Source organism: Misgurnus anguillicaudatus, chromosome 20 (genome assembly GCF_027580225.2).
Source record: "Misgurnus anguillicaudatus chromosome 20, ASM2758022v2, whole genome shotgun sequence".
In the NCBI taxonomy this organism is placed as follows: Eukaryota; Metazoa; Chordata; class Actinopteri; order Cypriniformes; family Cobitidae; genus Misgurnus; species Misgurnus anguillicaudatus.
In genome coordinates, this window is record NC_073356.2 from 4554066 (window position 1) to 4575000 (window position 20935).

The window sequence follows — 20935 nt, forward strand, 5'->3', positions numbered from 1 at the left end:
CCAAAAAGTCTTACAGGTCCCACCGAGATTTGAACTCGGATCGCTGGATTCAGAGTCCAGAGTGCTAACCATTACACCATGGAACCACTCTTTGCGTTAGGGCCTGACCCGCCGGGTCACGGAGAAAAGGCCACTCGGACAGGGACCTTAGGTTAAAAAAACTCTCAAAAGGCTACCCTCAATGCCGAAACCCGGGATCGAACCAGGGACCTTTAGATCTTCAGTCTAACGCTCTCCCAACTGAGCTATTTCGGCCACAAAAATGCTCCCGGCAGGAATTTTCATGACAAATCACAGCAAATATAGCAGTCGGCAAAAGGAGGCGCAGAGAAACCTTGGCCCGTACGGGGATCGAACCCGCGACCTTGGCGTTATTAGCACCACGCTCTAACCAACTGAGCTAACCGGCCACGGAAAGGCACCAGTCTCTGCCAAGACTGACATGAATGTTCCACAGTGTAGCAGCATCAAGAAGCAAAGCTAAACAAGGGCTCGTCCGGGATTTGAACCCGGGACCTCTCGCACCCAAAGCGAGAATCATACCCCTAGACCAACGAGCCAAGCCGTGCTGTCTTTTTGCCGTGCCACCGAGAGACATGTGACCACAACACAGTCACCAGCTTCCTCAAGCAGTTCCTTGGGATGGGCCTGTTTGGTCCTGCTCCTCTGTTTAGCCACAATGAGCCCTAGTGTTGGGCTGGTGTCAAAATAAGCACTTATCGATATAAGTACATGCTTATTGCTTAATATTTGAAATGGTGTGAGAGAACTCGACTGGTCTGCATAAATCTCGGACCTGAACCCAGCTGAACACCTTTGTTATGGATTACAGGCTCTGAGCAAAACACTCATCACCCAAACCCATCAATGATTTGTTCACAGGGTCACAGTCATTTCAGCACAGAAAAAGTCCTTTGCAAAACTGTTGCAACATAGACGGAAACAAAATTATTTGACATGGTCTGTAAGGCATAGCATTAATATTTGTTTTGATTGGAGAAACTGGAATAGATAAATATGTTCATTTATTTTTAAAGCCAGTTCAGCATCTATGGCTATATTCATGGCGAGAACTGTTTTTTGGCAAAGTCAGAAATGCGGGTTAGGTGAATTGGAGATGTCAAATTGCCCTTCCCTCGGTTTGTGTGTGTGTGTGTATAGATCAACGTGTCTGTTGTTTTTGGACTGTTTAAGGAAACCAAATAACACAGTGCCCAGAGTAATTCCATGCTGACTGAAGGAGAACATGTACACCCCAAACAGAAAGGCCTCCTGACCCAGCCAGGGCTTGAACAGGGGACCTTGTTGCTGTGAGGCAGCTGTGCTCTGTTTGGGGTGGCAACTGTTTCGCCCCAAACATCTTTATTAAAAGGGGCATCCCAACACTTAGTGTAGTTTTAACGTCAAGTAACATCTTAGAAGCCATGTCCTTATCGCATTTTCCAAGTGTTGATCTTAGATTTTAGGAGAAAATTCTGATAAATCATCCGGTAACTAAACTGGACACCATGCATCACTAGCCTGGTTGTATATTTAAGTCTCATAGCTCCAGGCACCTCAGGGTACCTACCCAGTGGCCAGGATGATGTGCCTTTCCCGGCCAGGAGGGAGTAGGACAAATAGCCTGGGTCATTTTTCGGGTTGAGTCAATTGTGTTGTTTGAAATCAACTCATCGCTTGTTAAAACAGCAAGCCCTCTGGTAGAAAGCTTAAAGGGTAGGGGGATCGTCTAGGGGTTAACAAACAAAAGACAACCTCGGACACGGTTTCGACCTGACAAGACCAAAGGCGGAGGTGTCGCTGAGAGGTCCCTGACGTCCTTTGCGGGTTTCTCGTTGACATTCCATTCCTTTCCTGCCAATATTGCCATACAAAGCGGCGTTGTGGGTTAAAGCTCCGAGGGACGAGTCTAAAGAGGGGCTCGTCCGGGATTTGGACCCGGGACCTCTCGCACCCTAAGCGAGAATCATACCCCTAGACCAACGAGCCACTCAAAGCGTGTCACCCCCGCCCCCCCCGCCCCCCTGGGAAACATTTTCCCACCACATAGCAGCCAGCTTGCAACAAGCCAAAGCATTCATTAGACGGATGTAAGGGGAATTAGCTCAAATGGTAGAGCGCTCGCTTAGCATGCGAGAGGTAGCGGGATCGATGCCCGCATTCTCCACGTGATTGTGGTTTGTTGTTAATTGCTCTGATGTCACACACCGGAAGCGTGAAGCTTCACATTGGGTCCACACATGAACGTCTCCGATACGGATGTTTTTTCACAAAGCAACATGGAGCAGGAGCTTAACACTCCAAGAGCATTTTGTTGCCATTTAAAATTGGAATCATTTTCTTTCAATGTTCATTTGTCTTCGTGTCATTTCTGGTAAGTCTTTTTAATGCATTTCATTGTCAGATTGTACACAAGAGCTGTGTGTTTCCTTTGGCCTGTACACATGAGCTGTGCGTTTTCTTTGTCCTAAACGTCAATGCATTTTTCATTTATTCTATGTTTTCGTACATGTTTAATTTGCTTCCTTGTAATGTCCTTGTGTTTGCTGAAATTTTGCGACTTGTGAGTTGTTGGCCCACCGCCAGGGTGACCAGAAAAAGTGCTCAATGTTGCTTGAATTAACTCATTTTTGTCTAGAGCCTGAGTGCTCTGGTAAAAAGGCTTAAAGGGCAGGGGGATTGTTTTGGGGTAACAAACACTGTTCCCTTGGATACCCAAAAAGTCTTACAGGTCCCACCGAGATTTGAACTCGGATCGCTGGATTCAGAGTCCAGAGTGCTAACCATTACACCATGGAACCACTCTTTGCGTTAGGGCCTGACCCGCCGGGTCACGGAGAAAAGGCCACTCGGACAGGGACCTTAGGTTAAAAAAACTCTCAAAAGGCTGCCCTCAATGCCGAAACCCGGGATCGAACCAGGGACCTTTAGATCTTCAGTCTAACGCTCTCCCAACTGAGCTATTTCGGCCCCAAAAATACTCCCGGCAGGAATTTTCATGACAAATCACAGCAAATATAGCAGTCGGCAAAAGGAGGCGCAGAGAAACCTTGGCCCGTACGGGGATCGAACCCGCGACCTTGGCGTTATTAGCACCACGCTCTAACCAACTGAGCTAACCGGCCACGGAAAGGCACCAGTCTCTGCCAAGACTGACATGAATGTTCCACAGTGTAGCAGCATCAAGAAGCAAAGCTAAACAAGGGCTCGTCCGGGATTTGAACCCGGGACCTCTCGCACCCAAAGCGAGAATCATACCCCTAGACCAACGAGCCAAGCCGTGCTGTCTTTTTGCCGTGCCACCGAGAGACATGTGACCACAACACAGTCACCAGCTTCCTCAAGCAGTTCCTTGGGATGGGCCTGTTTGGTCCTGCTCCTCTGTTTAGCCACAATGAGCCCTAGTGTTGGGCTGGTGTCAAAATAAGCACTTATCGATATAAGTACATGCTTATTGCTTAATATTTGAAATGGTGTGAGAGAACTCGACTGGTCTGCATAAATCTCGGACCTGAACCCAGCTGAACACCTTTGTTATGGATTACAGGCTCTGAGCAAAACACTCATCACCCAAACCCATCAATGATTTGTTCACAGGGTCACAGTCATTTCAGCACAGAAAAAGTCCTTTGCAAAACTGTTGCAACATAGACGGAAACAAAATTATTTGACATGGTCTGTAAGGCATAGCATTAATATTTGTTTTGATTGGAGAAACTGGAATAGATAAATATGTTCATTTATTTTTAAAGCCAGTTCAGCATCTATGGCTATATTCATGGCGAGAACTGGTTTTTGGCAAAGTCAGAAATGCGGGTTAGGTGAATTGGAGATGTCAAATTGCCCTTCCCTCGGTTTGTGTGTGTGTGTGTATAGATCAACGTGTCTGTTGTTTTTGGACTGTTTAAGGAAACCAAATAACACAGTGCCCAGAGTAATTCCATGCTGACTGAAGGAGAACATGTACACCCCAAACAGAAAGACCTCCTGACCCAGCCAGGGCTTGAACAGGGGACCTTGTTGCTGTGAGGCAGCTGTGCTCTGTTTGGGGTGGCAACTGTTTCGCCCCAAACATCTTTATTAAAAGGGGCATCCCAACACTTAGTGTAGTTTTAACGTCAAGTAACATCTTAGAAGCCATGTCCTTATCGCATTTTCCAAGTGTTGATCTTAGATTTTAGGAGAAAATTCTGATAAATCATCCGGTAACTAAACTGGACACCATGCATCACTAGCCTGGTTGTATATTTAAGTCTTTTAGCTCCAGGCACCTCAGGGTACCTACCCAGTGGCCAGGATGATGTGCCTTTCCCGGCCAGGAGGGAGTAGGACAAATAGCCTGGGTCATTTTTCGGGTTGAGTCAATTGTGTTGTTTGAAATCAACTCATCGCTTGTTAAAACAGCAAGCCCTCCGGTAGAAAGCTTAAAGGGTAGGGGGATCGTCTAGGGGTTAACAAACAAAGGACAACCTCGGACACGGTTTCGACCTGACAAGACCAAAGGCGGAGGTGTCGCTGAGAGGTCCCTGACGTCCTTTGCGGGTTTCTCGTTGACATTCCATTCCTTTCCTGCCAATATTGCCATACAAAGCGGCGTTGTGGGTTAAAGCTCCGAGGGACGAGTCTAAAGAGGGGCTCGTCCGGGATTTGAACCCGGGACCTCTCGCACCCTAAGCGAGAATCATACCCCTAGACCAACGAGCCACTCAAAGCGTGTCACCCCCGCCCCCCTGGGAAACATTTTCCCACCACATAGCAGCCAGCTTCCAACAAGCCAAAGCATTCATTAGACGGATGTTAGGGGAATTAGCTCAAATGGTAGAGCGCTCGCTTAGCATGCGAGAGGTAGCGGGATCGATGCCCGCATTCTCCACGTGATTGTGGTTTGTTGTTAATTGCTCTGATGTCACACACCGGAAGCGTGAAGCTTCACATTGGGTCCACACATGAGCGTCTCCGATACGGATGCTTTTTCACAAAGCAACATGGAGCAGGAGCTTAACACTCCAAGAGCATTTTGTTGCCATTTAAAATTGGAATCATTTTCTTTCAATGTTCATTTGTCTTCGTGTCATTTCTGGTAAGTCTTTTTAATGCATTTCATTGTCAGATTGTACACAAGAGCTGTGTGTTTCCTTTGGCCTGTACACATGAGCTGTGCGTTTTCTTTGTCCTAAACGTCAATGCATTTTTCATTTATTCTATGTTTTCGTACATGTTTAATTTGCTTCCTTGTAATGTCCTTGTGTTTGCTGAAATTTTGCGACTTGTGAGTTGTTGGCCCACCGCCAGGGTGACCAGAAAAAGTGCTCAATGTTGCTTGAATTAACTCATTTTTGTCTAGAGCCTGAGTGCTCTGGTAAAAAGGCTTAAAGGGCAGGGGGATTGTTTTGGGGTAACAAACACTGTTCCCTTGGATACCCAAAAAGTCTTACAGGTCCCACCGAGATTTGAACTCGGATCGCTGGATTCAGAGTCCAGAGTGCTAACCATTACACCATGGAACCACTCTTTGCGTTAGGGCCTGACCCGCCGGGTCACGGAGAAAAGGCCACTCGGATAGGGACCTTAGGTTAAAAAAACTCTCAAAAGGCTGCCCTCAATGCCGAAACCCGGGATCGAACCAGGGACCTTTAGATCTTCAGTCTAACGCTCTCCCAACTGAGCTATTTCGGCCACAAAAATGCTCCCGGCAGGAATTTTCATGACAAATCACAGCAAATATAGCAGTCGGCAAAAGGAGGCGCAGAGAAACCTTGGCCCGTACGGGGATCGAACCCGCGACCTTGGCGTTATTAGCACCACGCTCTAACCAACTGAGCTAACCGGCCACGGAAAGGCACCAGTCTCTGCCAAGACTGACATGAATGTTCCACAGTGTAGCAGCATCAAGAAGCAAAGCTAAACAAGGGCTCGTCCGGGATTTGAACCCGGGACCTCTCGCACCCGAAGCGAGAATCATACCCCTAGACCAACGAGCCAAGCCGTGCTGTCGTTTTGCCGTGCCACCGAGAGACATGTGACCACAGTCACCAGCTTCCTCAAGCAGTTCCTTGGGATGGGCCTGTTTGGTCCTGCTCCTCTGTTTAGCCACAATGAGCCCTAGTGTTGGGCTGGTGTCAAAATAAGCACTTATCGATATAAGTACATGCTTATTGCTTAATATTTGAAATGGTGTGAGAGAACTCGACTGGTCTGCATAAATCTCGGACCTGAACCCAGCTGAACACCTTTGTTATGGATTACAGGCTCTGAGCAAAACACTCATCACCCAAACCCATCAATGATTTGTTCACAGGGTCACAGTCATTTCAGCACAGAAAAAGTCCTTTGCAAAACTGTTGCAACATAGACGGAAACAAAATTATTTGACATGGTCTGTAAGGCATAGCATTAATATTTGTTTTGATTGGAGAAACTGGAATAGATAAATATGTTCATTTATTTTTAAAGCCAGTTCAGCATCTATGGCTATATTCATGGTGAGAACTGGTTTTTGGCAAAGTCAGAAATGCGGGTTAGGTGAATTGGAGATGTCAAATTGCCCTTCCCTCGGTTTGTGTGTGTGTGTGTATAGATCAACGTGTCTGTTGTTTTTGGACTGTTTAAGGAAACCAAATAACACAGTGCCCAGAGTAATTCCATGCTGACTGAAGGAGAACATGTACACCCCAAACAGAAAGGCCTCCTGACCCAGCCAGGGCTTGAACAGGGGACCTTGTTGCTGTGAGGCAGCTGTGCTCTGTTTGGGGTGGCAACTGTTTCGCCCCAAACATCTTTATTAAAAGGGGCATCCCAACACTTAGTGTAGTTTTAACGTCAAGTAACATCTTAGAAGCCATGTCCTTATCGCATTTTCCAAGTGTTGATCTTAGATTTTAGGAGAAAATTCTGATAAATCATCCGGTAACTAAACTGGACACCATGCATCACTAGCCTGGTTGTATATTTAAGTCTCATAGCTCCAGGCACCTCAGGGTACCTACCCAGTGGCCAGGATGATGTGCCTTTCCCGGCCAGGAGGGAGTAGGACAAATAGCCTGGGTCATTTTTCGGGTTGAGTCAATTGTGTTGTTTGAAATCAACTCATCGCTTGTTAAAACAGCAAGCCCTCCGGTAGAAAGCTTAAAGGGTAGGGGGATCGTCTAGGGGTTAACAAACAAAAGACAACCTCGGACACGGTTTCGACCTGACAAGACCAAAGGCGGAGGTGTCGCTGAGAGGTCCCTGACGTCCTTTGCGGGTTTCTCGTTGACATTCCATTCCTTTCCTGCCAATATTGCCATACAAAGCGGCGTTGTGGGTTAAAGCTCCGAGGGACGAGTCTAAAGAGGGGCTCGTCCGGGATTTGAACCCGGGACCTCTCGCACCCTAAGCGAGAATCATACCCCTAGACCAACGAGCCACTCAAAGCGTGTCACCCCCGCCCCCCTGGGAAACATTTTCCCACCACATAGCAGCCAGCTTCCAACAAGCCAAAGCATTCATTAGACGGATGTTAGGGGAATTAGCTCAAATGGTAGAGCGCTCGCTTAGCATGCGAGAGGTAGCGGGATCGATGCCCGCATTCTCCACGTGATTGTGGTTTGTTGTTAATTGCTCTGATGTCACACACCGGAAGCGTGAAGCTTCACATTGGGTCCACACATGAACGTCTCCGATACGGATGTTTTTTCACAAAGCAACATGGAGCAGGAGCTTAACACTCCAAGAGCATTTTGTTGCCATTTAAAATTGGAATCATTTTCTTTCAATGTTCATTTGTCTTCGTGTCATTTCTGGTAAGTCTTTTTAATGCATTTCATTGTCAGATTGTACACAAGAGCTGTGTGTTTCCTTTGGCCTGTACACATGAGCTGTGCGTTTTCTTTGTCCTAAACGTCAATGAATTTTTCATTTATTCTATGTTTTCGTACATGTTTAATTTGCTTCCTTGTAATGTCCTTGTGTTTGCTGAAATTTTGCGACTTGTGAGTTGTTGGCCCACCGCCAGGGTGACCAGAAAAAGTGCTCAATGTTGCTTGAATTAACTCATTTTTGTCTAGAGCCTGAGTGCTCTGGTAAAAAGGCTTAAAGGGCAGGGGGATTGTTTTGGGGTAACAAACACTGTTCCCTTGGATACCCAAAAAGTCTTACAGGTCCCACCGAGATTTGAACTCGGATCGCTGGATTCAGAGTCCAGAGTGCTAACCATTACACCATGGAACCACTCTTTGCGTTAGGGCCTGACCCGCCGGGTCACGGAGAAAAGGCCACTCGGACAGGGACCTTAGGTTAAAAAAACTCTCAAAAGGCTGCCCTCAATGCCGAAACCCGGGATCGAACCAGGGACCTTTAGATCTTCAGTCAAACGCTCTCCCAACTGAGCTATTTCGGCCACAAAAATGCTCCCCGCAGGAATTTTCATGACAAATCACAGCAAATATAGCAGTCGGCAAAAGGAGGCGCAGAGAAACCTTGGCCCGTACGGGGATCGAACCCGCGACCTTGGCGTTATTAGCACCACGCTCTAACCAACTGAGCTAACCGGCCACGGAAAGGCACCAGTCTCTGCCAAGACTGACATGAATGTTCCACAGTGTAGCAGCATCAAGAAGCAAAGCTAAACAAGGGCTCGTCCGGGATTTGAACCCGGGACCTCTCGCACCCAAAGCGAGAATCATACCCCTAGACCAACGAGCCAAGCCGTGCTGTCTTTTTGCCGTGCCACCGAGAGACATGTGACCACAACACAGTCACCAGCTTCCTCAAGCAGTTCCTTGGGATGGGCCTGTTTGGTCCTGCTCCTCTGTTTAGCCACAATGAGCCCTAGTGTTGGGCTGGTGTCAAAATAAGCACTTATCGATATAAGTACATGCTTATTGCTTAATATTTGAAATGGTGTGAGAGAACTCGACTGGTCTGCATAAATCTCGGACCTGCACCCAGCTGAACACCTTTGTTATGGATTACAGGCTCTGAGCAAAACACTCATCACCCAAACCCATCAATGATTTGTTCACAGGGTCACAGTCATTTCAGCACAGAAAAAGTCCTTTGCAAAACTGTTGCAACATAGACGGAAACAAAATTATTTGACATGGTCTGTAAGGCATAGCATTAATATTTGTTTTGATTGGAGAAACTGGAATAGATAAATATGTTCATTTATTTTTAAAGCCAGTTCAGCATCTATGGCTATATTCATGGCGAGAACTGTTTTTTGGCAAAGTCAGAAATGCGGGTTAGGTGAATTGGAGATGTCAAATTGCCCTTCCCTCGGTTTGTGTGTGTGTGTATAGATCAACGTGTCTGTTGTTTTTGGACTGTTTAAGGAAACCAAATAACACAGTGCCCAGAGTAATTCCATGCTGACTGAAGGAGAACATGTACACCCCAAACAGAAAGGCCTCCTGACCCAGCCAGGGCTTGAACAGGGGACCTTGTTGCTGTGAGGCAGCTGTGCTCTGTTTGGGGTGGCAACTGTTTCGCCCCAAACATCTTTATTAAAAGGGGCATCCCAACACTTAGTGTAGTTTTAACGTCAAGTAACATCTTAGAAGCCATGTCCTTATCGCATTTTCCAAGTGTTGATCTTAGATTTTAGGAGAAAATTCTGATAAATCATCCGGTAACTAAACTGGACACCATGCATCACTAGCCTGGTTGTATATTTAAGTCACATAGCTCCAGGCACCTCAGGGTACCTACCCAGTGGCCAGGATGATGTGCCTTTCCCGGCCAGGAGGGAGTAGGACAAATAGCCTGGGTCATTTTTCGGGTTGAGTCAATTGTGTTGTTTGAAATCAACTCATCGCTTGTTAAAACAGCAAGCCCTCCGGTAGAAAGCTTAAAGGGTAGGGGGATCGTCTAGGGGTTAACAAACAAAAGACAACCTCGGACACGGTTTCGATCTGACAAGACCAAAGGCGGAGGTGTCGCTGAGAGGTCCCTGACGTCCTTTGCGGGTTTCTCGTTGACATTCCATTCCTTTCCTGCCAATATTGCCATACAAAGCGGCGTTGTGGGTTAAAGCTCCGAGGGACGAGTCTAAAGAGGGGCTCGTCCGGGATTTGAACCCGGGACCTCTCGCACCCTAAGCGAGAATCATACCCCTAGACCAACGAGCCACTCAAAGCGTGTCACCCCCGCCCCCCTGGGAAACATTTTCCCACCACATAGCAGCCAGCTTCCAACAAGCCAAAGCATTCATTAGACGGATGTTAGGGGAATTAGCTCAAATGGTAGAGCGCTCGCTTAGCATGCGAGAGGTAGCGGGATCGATGCCCGCATTCTCCACGTGATTGTGGTTTGTTGTTAATTGCTCTGATGTCACACACCGGAAGCGTGAAGCTTCACATTGGGTCCACACATGAACGTCTCCGATACGGATGTTTTTTCACAAAGCAACATGGAGCAGGAGCTTAACACTCCAAGAGCATTTTGTTGCCATTTAAAATTGGAATCATTTTCTTTCAATGTTCATTTGTCTTCGTGTCATTTCTGGTAAGTCTTTTTAATGCATTTCATTGTCAGATTGTACACAAGAGCTGTGTGTTTCCTTTGGCCTGTACACATGAGCTGTGCGTTTTCTTTGTCCTAAACGTCAATGAATTTTTCATTTATTCTATGTTTTCGTACATGTTTAATTTGCTTCCTTGTAATGTCCTTGTGTTTGCTGAAATTTTGCGACTTGTGAGTTGTTGGCCCACCGCCAGGGTGACCAGAAAAAGTGCTCAATGTTGCTTGAATTAACTCATTTTTGTCTAGAGCCTGAGTGCTCTGGTAAAAAGGCTTAAAGGGCAGGGGGATTGTTTTGGGGTAACAAACACTGTTCCCTTGGATACCCAAAAAGTCTTACAGGTCCCACCGAGATTTGAACTCGGATCGCTGGATTCAGAGTCCAGAGTGCTAACCATTACACCATGGAACCACTCTTTGCGTTAGGGCCTGACCCGCCGGGTCACGGAGAAAAGGCCACTCGGACAGGGACCTTAGGTTAAAAAAACTCTCAAAAGGCTGCCCTCAATGCCGAAACCCGGGATCGAACCAGGGACCTTTAGATCTTCAGTCAAACGCTCTCCCAACTGAGCTATTTCGGCCACAAAAATGCTCCCCGCAGGAATTTTCATGACAAATCACAGCAAATATAGCAGTCGGCAAAAGGAGGCGCAGAGAAACCTTGGCCCGTACGGGGATCGAACCCGCGACCTTGGCGTTATTAGCACCACGCTCTAACCAACTGAGCTAACCGGCCACGGAAAGGCACCAGTCTCTGCCAAGACTGACATGAATGTTCCACAGTGTAGCAGCATCAAGAAGCAAAGCTAAACAAGGGCTCGTCCGGGATTTGAACCCGGGACCTCTCGCACCCAAAGCGAGAATCATACCCCTAGACCAACGAGCCAAGCCGTGCTGTCTTTTTGCCGTGCCACCGAGAGACATGTGACCACAACACAGTCACCAGCTTCCTCAAGCAGTTCCTTGGGATGGGCCTGTTTGGTCCTGCTCCTCTGTTTAGCCACAATGAGCCCTAGTGTTGGGCTGGTGTCAAAATAAGCACTTATCGATATAAGTACATGCTTATTGCTTAATATTTGAAATGGTGTGAGAGAACTCGACTGGTCTGCATAAATCTCGGACCTGCACCCAGCTGAACACCTTTGTTATGGATTACAGGCTCTGAGCAAAACACTCATCACCCAAACCCATCAATGATTTGTTCACAGGGTCACAGTCATTTCAGCACAGAAAAAGTCCTTTGCAAAACTGTTGCAACATAGACGGAAACAAAATTATTTGACATGGTCTGTAAGGCATAGCATTAATATTTGTTTTGATTGGAGAAACTGGAATAGATAAATATGTTCATTTATTTTTAAAGCCAGTTCAGCATCTATGGCTATATTCATGGCGAGAACTGTTTTTTGGCAAAGTCAGAAATGCGGGTTAGGTGAATTGGAGATGTCAAATTGCCCTTCCCTCGGTTTGTGTGTGTGTGTATAGATCAACGTGTCTGTTGTTTTTGGACTGTTTAAGGAAACCAAATAACACAGTGCCCAGAGTAATTCCATGCTGACTGAAGGAGAACATGTACACCCCAAACAGAAAGGCCTCCTGACCCAGCCAGGGCTTGAACAGGGGACCTTGTTGCTGTGAGGCAGCTGTGCTCTGTTTGGGGTGGCAACTGTTTCGCCCCAAACATCTTTATTAAAAGGGGCATCCCAACACTTAGTGTAGTTTTAACGTCAAGTAACATCTTAGAAGCCATGTCCTTATCGCATTTTCCAAGTGTTGATCTTAGATTTTAGGAGAAAATTCTGATAAATCATCCGGTAACTAAACTGGACACCATGCATCACTAGCCTGGTTGTATATTTAAGTCTCATAGCTCCAGGCACCTCAGGGTACCTACCCAGTGGCCAGGATGATGTGCCTTTCCCGGCCAGGAGGGAGTAGGACAAATAGCCTGGGTCATTTTTCGGGTTGAGTCAATTGTGTTGTTTGAAATCAACTCATCGCTTGTTAAAACAGCAAGCCCTCCGGTAGAAAGCTTAAAGGGTAGGGGGATCGTCTAGGGGTTAACAAACAAAAGACAACCTCGGACACGGTTTCGATCTGACAAGACCAAAGGCGGAGGTGTCGCTGAGAGGTCCCTGACGTCCTTTGCGGGTTTCTCGTTGACATTCCATTCCTTTCCTGCCAATATTGCCATACAAAGCGGCGTTGTGGGTTAAAGCTCCGAGGGACGAGTCTAAAGAGGGGCTCGTCCGGGATTTGAACCCGGGACCTCTCGCACCCTAAGCGAGAATCATACCCCTAGACCAACGAGCCACTCAAAGCGTGTCACCCCCGCCCCCCTGGGAAACATTTTCCCACCACATAGCAGCCAGCTTCCAACAAGCCAAAGCATTCATTAGACGGATGTTAGGGGAATTAGCTCAAATGGTAGAGCGCTCGCTTAGCATGCGAGAGGTAGCGGGATCGATGCAAGCATTCTCCACGTGATTGTGGTTTGTTGTTAATTGCTCTGATGTCACACACCGGAAGCGTGAAGCTTCACATTGGGTCCACACATGAGCGTCTCCGATACGGATGTTTTTTCACAAAGCAACATGGAGCAGGAGCTTAACACTCCAAGAGCATTTTGTTGCCATTTAAAATTGGAATCATTTTCTTTCAATGTTCATTTGTCTTCGTGTCATTTCTGGTAAGTCTTTTTAATGCATTTCATTGTCAGATTGTACACAAGAGCTGTGTGTTTCCTTTGGCCTGTACACATGAGCTGTGCGTTTTCTTTGTCCTAAACGTCAATGCATTTTTCATTTATTCTATGTTTTCGTACATGTTTAATTTGCTTCCTTGTAATGTCCTTGTGTTTGCTGAAATTTTGCGACTTGTGAGTTGTTGGCCCACCGCCAGGGTGACCAGAAAAAGTGCTCAATGTTGCTTGAATTAACTCATTTTTGTCTAGAGCCTGAGTGCTCTGGTAAAAAGGCTTAAAGGGCAGGGGGATTGTTTTGGGGTAACAAACACTGTTCCCTTGGATACCCAAAAAGTCTTACAGGTCCCACCGAGATTTGAACTCGGATCGCTGGATTCAGAGTCCAGAGTGCTAACCATTACACCATGGAACCACTCTTTGCGTTAGGGCCTGACCCGCCGGGTCACAGAGAAAAGGCCACTCGGATAGGGACCTTAGGTTAAAAAAACTCTCAAAAGGCTGCCCTCAATGCCGAAACCCGGGATCGAACCAGGGACCTTTAGATCTTCAGTCTAACGCTCTCCCAACTGAGCTATTTCGGCCACAAAAATGCTCCCGGCAGGAATTTTCATGACAAATCACAGCAAACATAGCAGTCGGCAAAAGGAGGCGCAGAGAAACCTTGGCCCGTACGGGGATCGAACCCGCGACCTTGGCGTTATTAGCACCACGCTCTAACCAACTGAGCTAACCGGCCACGGAAAGGCACCAGTCTCTGCCAAGACTGACATGAATGTTCCACAGTGTAGCAGCATCAAGAAGCAAAGCTAAATAAGGGCTCGTCCGGGATTTGAACCCGGGACCTCTCGCACCCGAAGCGAGAATCATACCCCTAGACCAACGAGCCAAGCCGTGCTGTCGTTTTGCCGTGCCACCGAGAGACATGTGACCACAGTCACCAGCTTCCTCAAGCAGTTCCTTGGGATGGGCCTGTTTGGTCCTGCTCCTCTGTTTAGCCACAATGAGCCCTAGTGTTGGGCTGGTGTCAAAATAAGCACTTATCGATATAAGTACATGCTTATTGCTTAATATTTGAAATGGTGTGAGAGAACTCGACTGGTCTGCATAAATCTCGGACCTGAACCCAGCTGAACACCTTTGTTATGGATTACAGGCTCTGAGCAAAACACTCATCACCCAAACCCATCAATGATTTGTTCACAGGGTCACAGTCATTTCAGCACAGAAAAAGTCCTTTGCAAAACTGTTGCAACATAGACGGAAACAAAATTATTTGACATGGTCTGTAAGGCATAGCATTAATATTTGTTTTGATTGGAGAAACTGGAATAGATAAATATGTTCATTTATTTTTAAAGCCAGTTCAGCATCTATGGCTATATTCATGGCGAGAACTGTTTTTTGGCAAAGTCAGAAATGCGGGTTAGGTGAATTGGAGATGTCAAATTGCCCTTCCCTCGGTTTGTGTGTGTGTGTATAGATCAACGTGTCTGTTGTTTTTGGACTGTTTAAGGAAACCAAATAACACAGTGCCCAGAGTAATTCCATGCTGACTGAAGGAGAACATGTACACCCCAAACAGAAAGGCCTCCTGACCCAGCCAGGGCTTGAACAGGGGACCTTGTTGCTGTGAGGCAGCTGTGCTCTGTTTGGGGTGGCAACTGTTTCGCCCCAAACATCTTTATTAAAAGGGGCATCCCAACACTTAGTGTAGTTTTAACGTCAAGTAACATCTTAGAAGCCATGTCCTTATCGCATTTTCCAAGTGTTGATCTTAGATTTTAGGAGAAAATTCTGATAAATCATCCGGTAACTAAACTGGACACCATGCATCACTAGCCTGGTTGTATATTTAAGTCTCATAGCTCCAGGCACCTCAGGGTACCTACCCAGTGGCCAGGATGATGTGCCTTTCCCGGCCAGGAGGGAGTAGGACAAATAGCCTGGGTCATTTTTCGGGTTGAGTCAATTGTGTTGTTTGAAATCAACTCATCGCTTGTTAAAACAGCAAGCCCTCCGGTAGAAAGCTTAAAGGGTAGGGGGATCGTCTAGGGGTTAACAAACAAAAGACAACCTCGGACACGGTTTCGATCTGACAAGACCAAAGGCGGAGGTGTCGCTGAGAGGTCCCTGACGTCCTTTGCGGGTTTCTCGTTGACATTCCATTCCTTTCCTGCCAATATTGCCATACAAAGCGGCGTTGTGGGTTAAAGCTCCGAGGGACGAGTCTAAAGAGGGGCTCGTCCGGGATTTGAACCCGGGACCTCTCGCACCCTAAGCGAGAATCATACCCCTAGACCAACGAGCCACTCAAAGCGTGTCACCCCCGCCCCCCTGGGAAACATTTTCCCACCACATAGCAGCCAGCTTCCAACAAGCCAAAGCATTCATTAGACGGATGTTAGGGGAATTAGCTCAAATGGTAGAGCGCTCGCTTAGCATGCGAGAGGTAGCGGGATCGATGCCCGCATTCTCCACGTGATTGTGGTTTGTTGTTAATTGCTCTGATGTCACACACCGGAAGCGTGAAGCTTCACATTGGGTCCACACATGAACGTCTCCGATACGGATGTTTTTTCACAAAGCAACATGGAGCAGGAGCTTAACACTCCAAGAGCATTTTGTTGCCATTTAAAATTGGAATCATTTTCTTTCAATGTTCATTTGTCTTCGTGTCATTTCTGGTAAGTCTTTTTAATGCATTTCATTGTCAGATTGTACACAAGAGCTGTGTGTTTCCTTTGGCCTGTACACATGAGCTGTGTGTTTTCTTTGTCCTAAACGTCAATGCATTTTTCATTTATTCTATGTTTTCGTACATGTTTAATTTGCTTCCTTGTAATGTCCTTGTGTTTGCTGAAATTTTGCGACTTGTGAGTTGTTGGCCCACCGCCAGGGTGACCAGAAAAAGTGCTCAATGTTGCTTGAATTAACTCATTTTTGTCTAGAGCCTGAGTGCTCTGGTAAAAAGGCTTAAAGGGCAGGGGGATTGTTTTGGGGTAACAAACACTGTTCCCTTGGATACCCAAAAAGTCTTACAGGTCCCACCGAGATTTGAACTCGGATCGCTGGATTCAGAGTCCAGAGTGCTAACCATTACACCATGGAACCACTCTTTGCGTTAGGGCCTGACCCGCCGGGTCACGGAGAAAAGGCCACTCGGACAGGGACCTTAGGTTAAAAAAACTCTCAAAAGGCTGCCCTCAATGCCGAAACCCGGGATCGAACCAGGGACCTTTAGATCTTCAGTCTAACGCTCTCCCAACTGAGCTATTTCGGCCACAAAAATGCTCCCGGCAGGAATTTTCATGACAAATCACAGCAAATATAGCAGTCGGCAAAAGGAGGCGCAGAGAAACCTTGGCCCGTACGGGGATCGAACCCGCGACCTTGGCGTTATTAGCACCACGCTCTAACCAACTGAGCTAACCGGCCACGGAAAGGCACCAGTCTCTGCCAAGACTGACATGAATGTTCCACAGTGTAGCAGCATCAAGAAGCAAAGCTAAACAAGGGCTCGTCCGGGATTTGAACCCGGGACCTCTCGCACCCAAAGCGAGAATCATACCCCTAGACCAGGGGTGCCCGGCCCTGCTCCTGGAGGGCTGCCGTCCTGCAGACTTCGGTTCCAGCCAAGCTCCAACACACCTGTCTGTAATTATCAAGCAACCCTGAACACCTTGATTAGCTGCTTCAGCTGTGTTTGATTGGGGTTGGAGCTAAAATCTGCAGAACGGTAGCCCTCCAGGAACAGGGTTGGGCACACCTGCCCTAGACCAACGAGCCAAGCCGTGCTGTCTTTTTGCCGTGCCACCGAGAGACATGTGACCACAACACAGTCTCCAGCTTCCTCAAGCAGTTCCTTGGGATGGGCCTGTTTGGTCCTGCTCCTCTGTTTAGCCACAATGAGCCCTAGTGTTGGGCTGGTGTCAAAATAAGCACTTATCGATATAAGTACATGCTTATTGCTTAATATTTGAAATGGTGTGAGAGAACTCGACTGGTCTGCATAAATCTCGGACCTGCACCCAGCTGAACACCTTTGTTATGGATTACAGGCTCTGAGCAAAACACTCATCACCCAAACCCATCAATGATTTGTTCACAGGGTCACAGTCATTTCAGCACAGAAAAAGTCCTTTGCAAAACTGTTGCAACATAGACGGAAACAAAATTATTTGACATGGTCTGTAAGGCATAGCATTAATATTTGTTTTGATTGGAGAAACTGGAATAGATAAATATGTTCATTTATTTTTAAAGCCAGTTCAGCATCTATGGCTATATTCATGGCGAGAACTGTTTTTTGGCAAAGTCAGAAATGCGGGTAAGGTGAATTGGAGATGTCAAATTGCCCTTCCCTCGGTTTGTGTGTGTGTGTATAGATCAACGTGTCTGTTGTTTTTGGACTGTTTAAGGAAACCAAATAACACAGTGCCCAGAGTAATTCCATGCTGACTGAAGGAGAACATGTACACCCCAAACAGAAAGGCCTCCTGACCCAGCCAGGGCTTGAACAGGGGACCTTGTTGCTGTGAGGCAGCTGTGCTCTGTTTGGGGTGGCAACTGTTTCGCCCCAAACATCTTTATTAAAAGGGGCATCCCAACACTTAGTGTAGTTTTAACGTCAAGTAACATCTTAGAAGCCATGTCCTTATCGCATTTTCCAAGTGTTGATCTTAGATTTTAGGAGAAAATTCTGATAAATCATCCGGTAACTAAACTGGACACCATGCATCACTAGCCTGGTTGTATATTTAAGTCTCATAGCTCCAGGCACCTCAGGGTACCTACCCAGTGGCCAGGATGATGTGCCTTTCCCGGCCAAGAGGGAGTAGGACAAATAGCCTGGGTCATTTTTCGGGTTGAGTCAATTGTGTTGTTTGAAATCAACTCATCGCTTGTTAAAACAGCAAGCCCTCCGGTAGAAAGCTTAAAGGGTAGGGGGATCGTCTAGGGGTTAACAAACAAAAGACAACCTCGGACACGGTTTCGACCTGACAAGACCAAAGGCGGAGGTGTCGCTGAGAGGTCCCTGACGTCCTTTGCGGGTTTCTCGTTGACATTCCATTCCTTTCCTGCCAATATTGCCATACAAAGCGGCGTTGTGGGTTAAAGCTCCGAGGGACGAGTCTAAAGAGGGGCTCGTCCGGGATTTGAACCCGGGACCTCTCGCACCCTAAGCGAGAATCATACCCCTAGACCAACGAGCCACTCAAAGCGTGTCACCCCCGCCCCCCTGGGAAACATTTTCCCACCACATAGCAGCCAGCTTCCAACAAGCCAAAGCATTCATTAGACGGATGTTAGGGGAATTAGCTCAAATGGTAGAGCGCTCGCTTAGCATGCGAGAGGTAGCGGGATCGATGCCCGCATTCTCCACGTGATTGTGGTTTGTTGTTAATTGCTCTGATGTCACACACCGGAAGCGTGAAGCTTCACATTGGGTCCACACATGAACGTCTCCGATACGCATGTTTTTTCACAAAGCAACATGGAGCAGGAGCTTAACACTCCAAGAGCATTTTGTTGCCATTTAAAATTGGAATCATTTTCTTTCAATGTTCATTTGTCTTCGTGTCATTTCTGGTAAGTCTTTTTAATGCATTTCATTGTCAGATTGTACACAAGAGCTGTGTGTTTCCTTTGGCCTGTACACATGAGCTGTGCGTTTTCTTTGTCCTAAACGTCAATGCATTTTTCATTTATTCTATGTTTTCGTACATGTTTAATTTGCTTCCTTGTAATGTCCTTGTGTTTGCTGAAATTTTGCGACTTGTGAGTTGTTGGCCCACCGCCAGGGTGACCAGAAAAAGTGCTCAATGTTGCTTGAATTAACTCATTTTTGTCTAGAGCCTGAGTGCTCTGGTAAAAAGGCTTAAAGGGCAGGGGGATTGTTTTGGGGTAACAAACACTGTTCCCTTGGATACCCAAAAAGTCTTACAGGTCCCACCGAGATTTGAACCCGGATCGCTGGAGTCAGAGTCCAGAGTGCTAACCATTACACCATGGAACCACTCTTTGCCTTAGGGCCTGACCCGCCGGGTCACGGAGAAAAGGCCACTCGGACAGGGACCTTGGGTTAAAAAAACTCTCAAACAGCTGCCCTCAATGCCGAAACCCGGGATCGAACCAGGGACCTTTAGATCTTCAGTCTAACGCTCTCCCAACTGAGCTATTTCGGCCACAAAAACGTTCCCGGCAGGAATTTTCATGACAAATCACAGCAAATATAGCAGTCGGCAAAAGGAGGCGCAGAGAAACCTTGGCCCGTACGGGGATCGAACCCGCGACCTTGGCGTTATTAGCACCACGCTCTAACCAACTGAGCTAACCGGCCACGGAAAGGCACCAGTCTCTGCCAAGACTGACATGAATGTTCCACAGTGTAGCAGCATCAAGAAGCAAAGCTAAACAAGGGCTCGTCCGGGATTTGAACCCGGGACCTCTCGCACCCAAAGCGAGAATCATACCCCTAGACCAACGAGCCAAGCCGTGCTGTCTTTTTGCCGTGCCACCGAGAGACATGTGACCACAACACAGTCACCAGCTTCCTCAAGCAGTTCCTTGGGATGGGCCTGTTTGGTCCTGCTCCTCTGTTTAGCCACAATGAGCCGTAGTGTTGGGCTGGTGTCAAAATAAGCACTTATCGATATAAGTACATGCTTATTGCTTAATATTTGAAATGGTGTGAGAGAACTCGACTGGTCTGCATAAATCTCGGACCTGAACCCAGCTGAACACCTTTGTTATGGATTACAGGCTCTGAGCAAAACACTCATCACCCAAACCCATCAATGATTTGTTCACAGGGTCACAGTCATTTCAGCACAGAAAAAGTCCTTTGCAAAACTGTTGCAACATAGACGGAAACAAAATTATTTGACATGGTCTGTAAGGCATAGCATTAATATTTGTTTTGATTGGAGAAACTGGAATAGATAAATATGTTCATTTATTTTTAAAGCCAGTTCAGCATCTATGGCTATATTCATGGCGAGAACTGGTTTTTGGCAAAGTCAGAAATGCGGGTTAGGTGAATTGGAGATGTCAAATTGCCCTTCCCTCGGTTTGTGTGTGTGTGTATAGATCAACGTGTCTGTTGTTTTTGGACTGTTTAAGGAAACCAAATAACACAGTGCCCAGAGTAATTCCATGCTGACTGAAGGAGAACATGTACACCCCAAACAGAAAGGCCTCCTGACCCAGCCAGGGCTTGAACAGGGGACCTTGTTGCTGTGAGGCAGCTGTGCTCTGTTTGGGGTGGCAACTGTTTCGCCCCAAACATCTTTATTAAAAGGGGCAGGATGGCCAGGATGATGTGCCTTTCCCGGCCAGGAGGGAGTAGGACAAATAGCCTGGGTCATTTTTCGGGTTGAGTCAATTGTGTTGTTTGAAATCAACTCATCGCTTGTTAAAACAGCAAGCCCTCCGGTAGAAAGCTTAAAGGGTAGGGGGATCGTCTAGGGGTTAACAAACAAAAGACAACCTCGGACACGGTTTCGATCTGACAAGACCAAAGGCGGAGGTGTCGCTGAGAGGTCCCTGACGTCCTTTGCGGGTTTCTCGTTGACATTCCATTCCTTTCCTGCCAATATTGCCATACAAAGCGGCGTTGTGGGTTAAAGCTCCGAGGGACGAGTCTAAAGAGGGGCTCGTCCGGGATTTGAACCCGGGACCTCTCGCATCCTAAGCGAGAATCATACCCCTAGACCAACGAGCCACTCAAAG

The 20935-nt window shown here is 47.0% G+C and overlaps 44 non-coding genes across 44 annotated transcripts; 6 read left to right on the forward strand and 38 right to left on the reverse strand.

Annotated features, from left to right (window-relative positions):
* Nucleotides 1-14: 14 nt before the first annotated feature.
* Nucleotides 15-86, reverse strand: trnaq-cug (transfer RNA glutamine (anticodon CUG)). Its single transcript has one exon. It is a non-coding gene; the product is annotated as a tRNA-Gln (tRNA).
* Nucleotides 87-182: 96 nt separating this feature from the next.
* On the reverse strand, nucleotides 183-255 carry trnaf-gaa (transfer RNA phenylalanine (anticodon GAA)). Its single transcript has one exon. It is a non-coding gene; the product is annotated as a tRNA-Phe (tRNA).
* Nucleotides 256-336: 81 nt separating this feature from the next.
* trnai-aau (transfer RNA isoleucine (anticodon AAU)) lies at nucleotides 337-410 on the reverse strand. The gene has a single exon. It is a non-coding gene; the product is annotated as a tRNA-Ile (tRNA).
* A 78-nt stretch (nucleotides 411-488) lies between these two features.
* trnap-ugg (transfer RNA proline (anticodon UGG)) lies at nucleotides 489-560 on the reverse strand. Its single transcript has one exon. It is a non-coding gene; the product is annotated as a tRNA-Pro (tRNA).
* A 1534-nt stretch (nucleotides 561-2094) lies between these two features.
* trnaa-agc (transfer RNA alanine (anticodon AGC)) lies at nucleotides 2095-2167 on the forward strand. Its single transcript has one exon. It is a non-coding gene; the product is annotated as a tRNA-Ala (tRNA).
* A 562-nt stretch (nucleotides 2168-2729) lies between these two features.
* On the reverse strand, nucleotides 2730-2801 carry trnaq-cug (transfer RNA glutamine (anticodon CUG)). The gene has a single exon. It is a non-coding gene; the product is annotated as a tRNA-Gln (tRNA).
* A 96-nt stretch (nucleotides 2802-2897) lies between these two features.
* Nucleotides 2898-2970, reverse strand: trnaf-gaa (transfer RNA phenylalanine (anticodon GAA)). The gene has a single exon. It is a non-coding gene; the product is annotated as a tRNA-Phe (tRNA).
* An 81-nt stretch (nucleotides 2971-3051) lies between these two features.
* On the reverse strand, nucleotides 3052-3125 carry trnai-aau (transfer RNA isoleucine (anticodon AAU)). Its single transcript has one exon. It is a non-coding gene; the product is annotated as a tRNA-Ile (tRNA).
* A 78-nt stretch (nucleotides 3126-3203) lies between these two features.
* On the reverse strand, nucleotides 3204-3275 carry trnap-ugg (transfer RNA proline (anticodon UGG)). The gene has a single exon. It is a non-coding gene; the product is annotated as a tRNA-Pro (tRNA).
* Nucleotides 3276-4632: 1357 nt separating this feature from the next.
* trnap-agg (transfer RNA proline (anticodon AGG)) lies at nucleotides 4633-4704 on the reverse strand. Its single transcript has one exon. It is a non-coding gene; the product is annotated as a tRNA-Pro (tRNA).
* A 96-nt stretch (nucleotides 4705-4800) lies between these two features.
* trnaa-agc (transfer RNA alanine (anticodon AGC)) lies at nucleotides 4801-4873 on the forward strand. The gene has a single exon. It is a non-coding gene; the product is annotated as a tRNA-Ala (tRNA).
* A 562-nt stretch (nucleotides 4874-5435) lies between these two features.
* trnaq-cug (transfer RNA glutamine (anticodon CUG)) lies at nucleotides 5436-5507 on the reverse strand. The gene has a single exon. It is a non-coding gene; the product is annotated as a tRNA-Gln (tRNA).
* A 96-nt stretch (nucleotides 5508-5603) lies between these two features.
* trnaf-gaa (transfer RNA phenylalanine (anticodon GAA)) lies at nucleotides 5604-5676 on the reverse strand. The gene has a single exon. It is a non-coding gene; the product is annotated as a tRNA-Phe (tRNA).
* An 81-nt stretch (nucleotides 5677-5757) lies between these two features.
* Nucleotides 5758-5831, reverse strand: trnai-aau (transfer RNA isoleucine (anticodon AAU)). Its single transcript has one exon. It is a non-coding gene; the product is annotated as a tRNA-Ile (tRNA).
* A 78-nt stretch (nucleotides 5832-5909) lies between these two features.
* On the reverse strand, nucleotides 5910-5981 carry trnap-cgg (transfer RNA proline (anticodon CGG)). Its single transcript has one exon. It is a non-coding gene; the product is annotated as a tRNA-Pro (tRNA).
* Nucleotides 5982-7333: 1352 nt separating this feature from the next.
* On the reverse strand, nucleotides 7334-7405 carry trnap-agg (transfer RNA proline (anticodon AGG)). Its single transcript has one exon. It is a non-coding gene; the product is annotated as a tRNA-Pro (tRNA).
* Nucleotides 7406-7501: 96 nt separating this feature from the next.
* trnaa-agc (transfer RNA alanine (anticodon AGC)) lies at nucleotides 7502-7574 on the forward strand. Its single transcript has one exon. It is a non-coding gene; the product is annotated as a tRNA-Ala (tRNA).
* A 562-nt stretch (nucleotides 7575-8136) lies between these two features.
* Nucleotides 8137-8208, reverse strand: trnaq-cug (transfer RNA glutamine (anticodon CUG)). The gene has a single exon. It is a non-coding gene; the product is annotated as a tRNA-Gln (tRNA).
* Nucleotides 8209-8304: 96 nt separating this feature from the next.
* On the reverse strand, nucleotides 8305-8377 carry trnaf-gaa (transfer RNA phenylalanine (anticodon GAA)). The gene has a single exon. It is a non-coding gene; the product is annotated as a tRNA-Phe (tRNA).
* An 81-nt stretch (nucleotides 8378-8458) lies between these two features.
* On the reverse strand, nucleotides 8459-8532 carry trnai-aau (transfer RNA isoleucine (anticodon AAU)). Its single transcript has one exon. It is a non-coding gene; the product is annotated as a tRNA-Ile (tRNA).
* Nucleotides 8533-8610: 78 nt separating this feature from the next.
* Nucleotides 8611-8682, reverse strand: trnap-ugg (transfer RNA proline (anticodon UGG)). Its single transcript has one exon. It is a non-coding gene; the product is annotated as a tRNA-Pro (tRNA).
* A 1355-nt stretch (nucleotides 8683-10037) lies between these two features.
* Nucleotides 10038-10109, reverse strand: trnap-agg (transfer RNA proline (anticodon AGG)). The gene has a single exon. It is a non-coding gene; the product is annotated as a tRNA-Pro (tRNA).
* A 96-nt stretch (nucleotides 10110-10205) lies between these two features.
* trnaa-agc (transfer RNA alanine (anticodon AGC)) lies at nucleotides 10206-10278 on the forward strand. The gene has a single exon. It is a non-coding gene; the product is annotated as a tRNA-Ala (tRNA).
* Nucleotides 10279-10840: 562 nt separating this feature from the next.
* trnaq-cug (transfer RNA glutamine (anticodon CUG)) lies at nucleotides 10841-10912 on the reverse strand. Its single transcript has one exon. It is a non-coding gene; the product is annotated as a tRNA-Gln (tRNA).
* Nucleotides 10913-11008: 96 nt separating this feature from the next.
* On the reverse strand, nucleotides 11009-11081 carry trnaf-gaa (transfer RNA phenylalanine (anticodon GAA)). Its single transcript has one exon. It is a non-coding gene; the product is annotated as a tRNA-Phe (tRNA).
* Nucleotides 11082-11162: 81 nt separating this feature from the next.
* Nucleotides 11163-11236, reverse strand: trnai-aau (transfer RNA isoleucine (anticodon AAU)). Its single transcript has one exon. It is a non-coding gene; the product is annotated as a tRNA-Ile (tRNA).
* Nucleotides 11237-11314: 78 nt separating this feature from the next.
* Nucleotides 11315-11386, reverse strand: trnap-ugg (transfer RNA proline (anticodon UGG)). The gene has a single exon. It is a non-coding gene; the product is annotated as a tRNA-Pro (tRNA).
* A 1355-nt stretch (nucleotides 11387-12741) lies between these two features.
* On the reverse strand, nucleotides 12742-12813 carry trnap-agg (transfer RNA proline (anticodon AGG)). The gene has a single exon. It is a non-coding gene; the product is annotated as a tRNA-Pro (tRNA).
* A 731-nt stretch (nucleotides 12814-13544) lies between these two features.
* Nucleotides 13545-13616, reverse strand: trnaq-cug (transfer RNA glutamine (anticodon CUG)). The gene has a single exon. It is a non-coding gene; the product is annotated as a tRNA-Gln (tRNA).
* Nucleotides 13617-13712: 96 nt separating this feature from the next.
* Nucleotides 13713-13785, reverse strand: trnaf-gaa (transfer RNA phenylalanine (anticodon GAA)). Its single transcript has one exon. It is a non-coding gene; the product is annotated as a tRNA-Phe (tRNA).
* An 81-nt stretch (nucleotides 13786-13866) lies between these two features.
* Nucleotides 13867-13940, reverse strand: trnai-aau (transfer RNA isoleucine (anticodon AAU)). Its single transcript has one exon. It is a non-coding gene; the product is annotated as a tRNA-Ile (tRNA).
* Nucleotides 13941-14018: 78 nt separating this feature from the next.
* Nucleotides 14019-14090, reverse strand: trnap-cgg (transfer RNA proline (anticodon CGG)). Its single transcript has one exon. It is a non-coding gene; the product is annotated as a tRNA-Pro (tRNA).
* Nucleotides 14091-15440: 1350 nt separating this feature from the next.
* On the reverse strand, nucleotides 15441-15512 carry trnap-agg (transfer RNA proline (anticodon AGG)). The gene has a single exon. It is a non-coding gene; the product is annotated as a tRNA-Pro (tRNA).
* Nucleotides 15513-15608: 96 nt separating this feature from the next.
* trnaa-agc (transfer RNA alanine (anticodon AGC)) lies at nucleotides 15609-15681 on the forward strand. Its single transcript has one exon. It is a non-coding gene; the product is annotated as a tRNA-Ala (tRNA).
* Nucleotides 15682-16243: 562 nt separating this feature from the next.
* On the reverse strand, nucleotides 16244-16315 carry trnaq-cug (transfer RNA glutamine (anticodon CUG)). The gene has a single exon. It is a non-coding gene; the product is annotated as a tRNA-Gln (tRNA).
* A 96-nt stretch (nucleotides 16316-16411) lies between these two features.
* On the reverse strand, nucleotides 16412-16484 carry trnaf-gaa (transfer RNA phenylalanine (anticodon GAA)). Its single transcript has one exon. It is a non-coding gene; the product is annotated as a tRNA-Phe (tRNA).
* An 81-nt stretch (nucleotides 16485-16565) lies between these two features.
* On the reverse strand, nucleotides 16566-16639 carry trnai-aau (transfer RNA isoleucine (anticodon AAU)). The gene has a single exon. It is a non-coding gene; the product is annotated as a tRNA-Ile (tRNA).
* A 1706-nt stretch (nucleotides 16640-18345) lies between these two features.
* trnap-agg (transfer RNA proline (anticodon AGG)) lies at nucleotides 18346-18417 on the reverse strand. The gene has a single exon. It is a non-coding gene; the product is annotated as a tRNA-Pro (tRNA).
* Nucleotides 18418-18513: 96 nt separating this feature from the next.
* Nucleotides 18514-18586, forward strand: trnaa-agc (transfer RNA alanine (anticodon AGC)). The gene has a single exon. It is a non-coding gene; the product is annotated as a tRNA-Ala (tRNA).
* A 562-nt stretch (nucleotides 18587-19148) lies between these two features.
* On the reverse strand, nucleotides 19149-19220 carry trnaq-cug (transfer RNA glutamine (anticodon CUG)). The gene has a single exon. It is a non-coding gene; the product is annotated as a tRNA-Gln (tRNA).
* A 96-nt stretch (nucleotides 19221-19316) lies between these two features.
* On the reverse strand, nucleotides 19317-19389 carry trnaf-gaa (transfer RNA phenylalanine (anticodon GAA)). Its single transcript has one exon. It is a non-coding gene; the product is annotated as a tRNA-Phe (tRNA).
* Nucleotides 19390-19470: 81 nt separating this feature from the next.
* trnai-aau (transfer RNA isoleucine (anticodon AAU)) lies at nucleotides 19471-19544 on the reverse strand. The gene has a single exon. It is a non-coding gene; the product is annotated as a tRNA-Ile (tRNA).
* Nucleotides 19545-19622: 78 nt separating this feature from the next.
* trnap-ugg (transfer RNA proline (anticodon UGG)) lies at nucleotides 19623-19694 on the reverse strand. Its single transcript has one exon. It is a non-coding gene; the product is annotated as a tRNA-Pro (tRNA).
* Nucleotides 19695-20855: 1161 nt separating this feature from the next.
* On the reverse strand, nucleotides 20856-20927 carry trnap-agg (transfer RNA proline (anticodon AGG)). Its single transcript has one exon. It is a non-coding gene; the product is annotated as a tRNA-Pro (tRNA).
* Nucleotides 20928-20935: the final 8 nt, after the last annotated feature.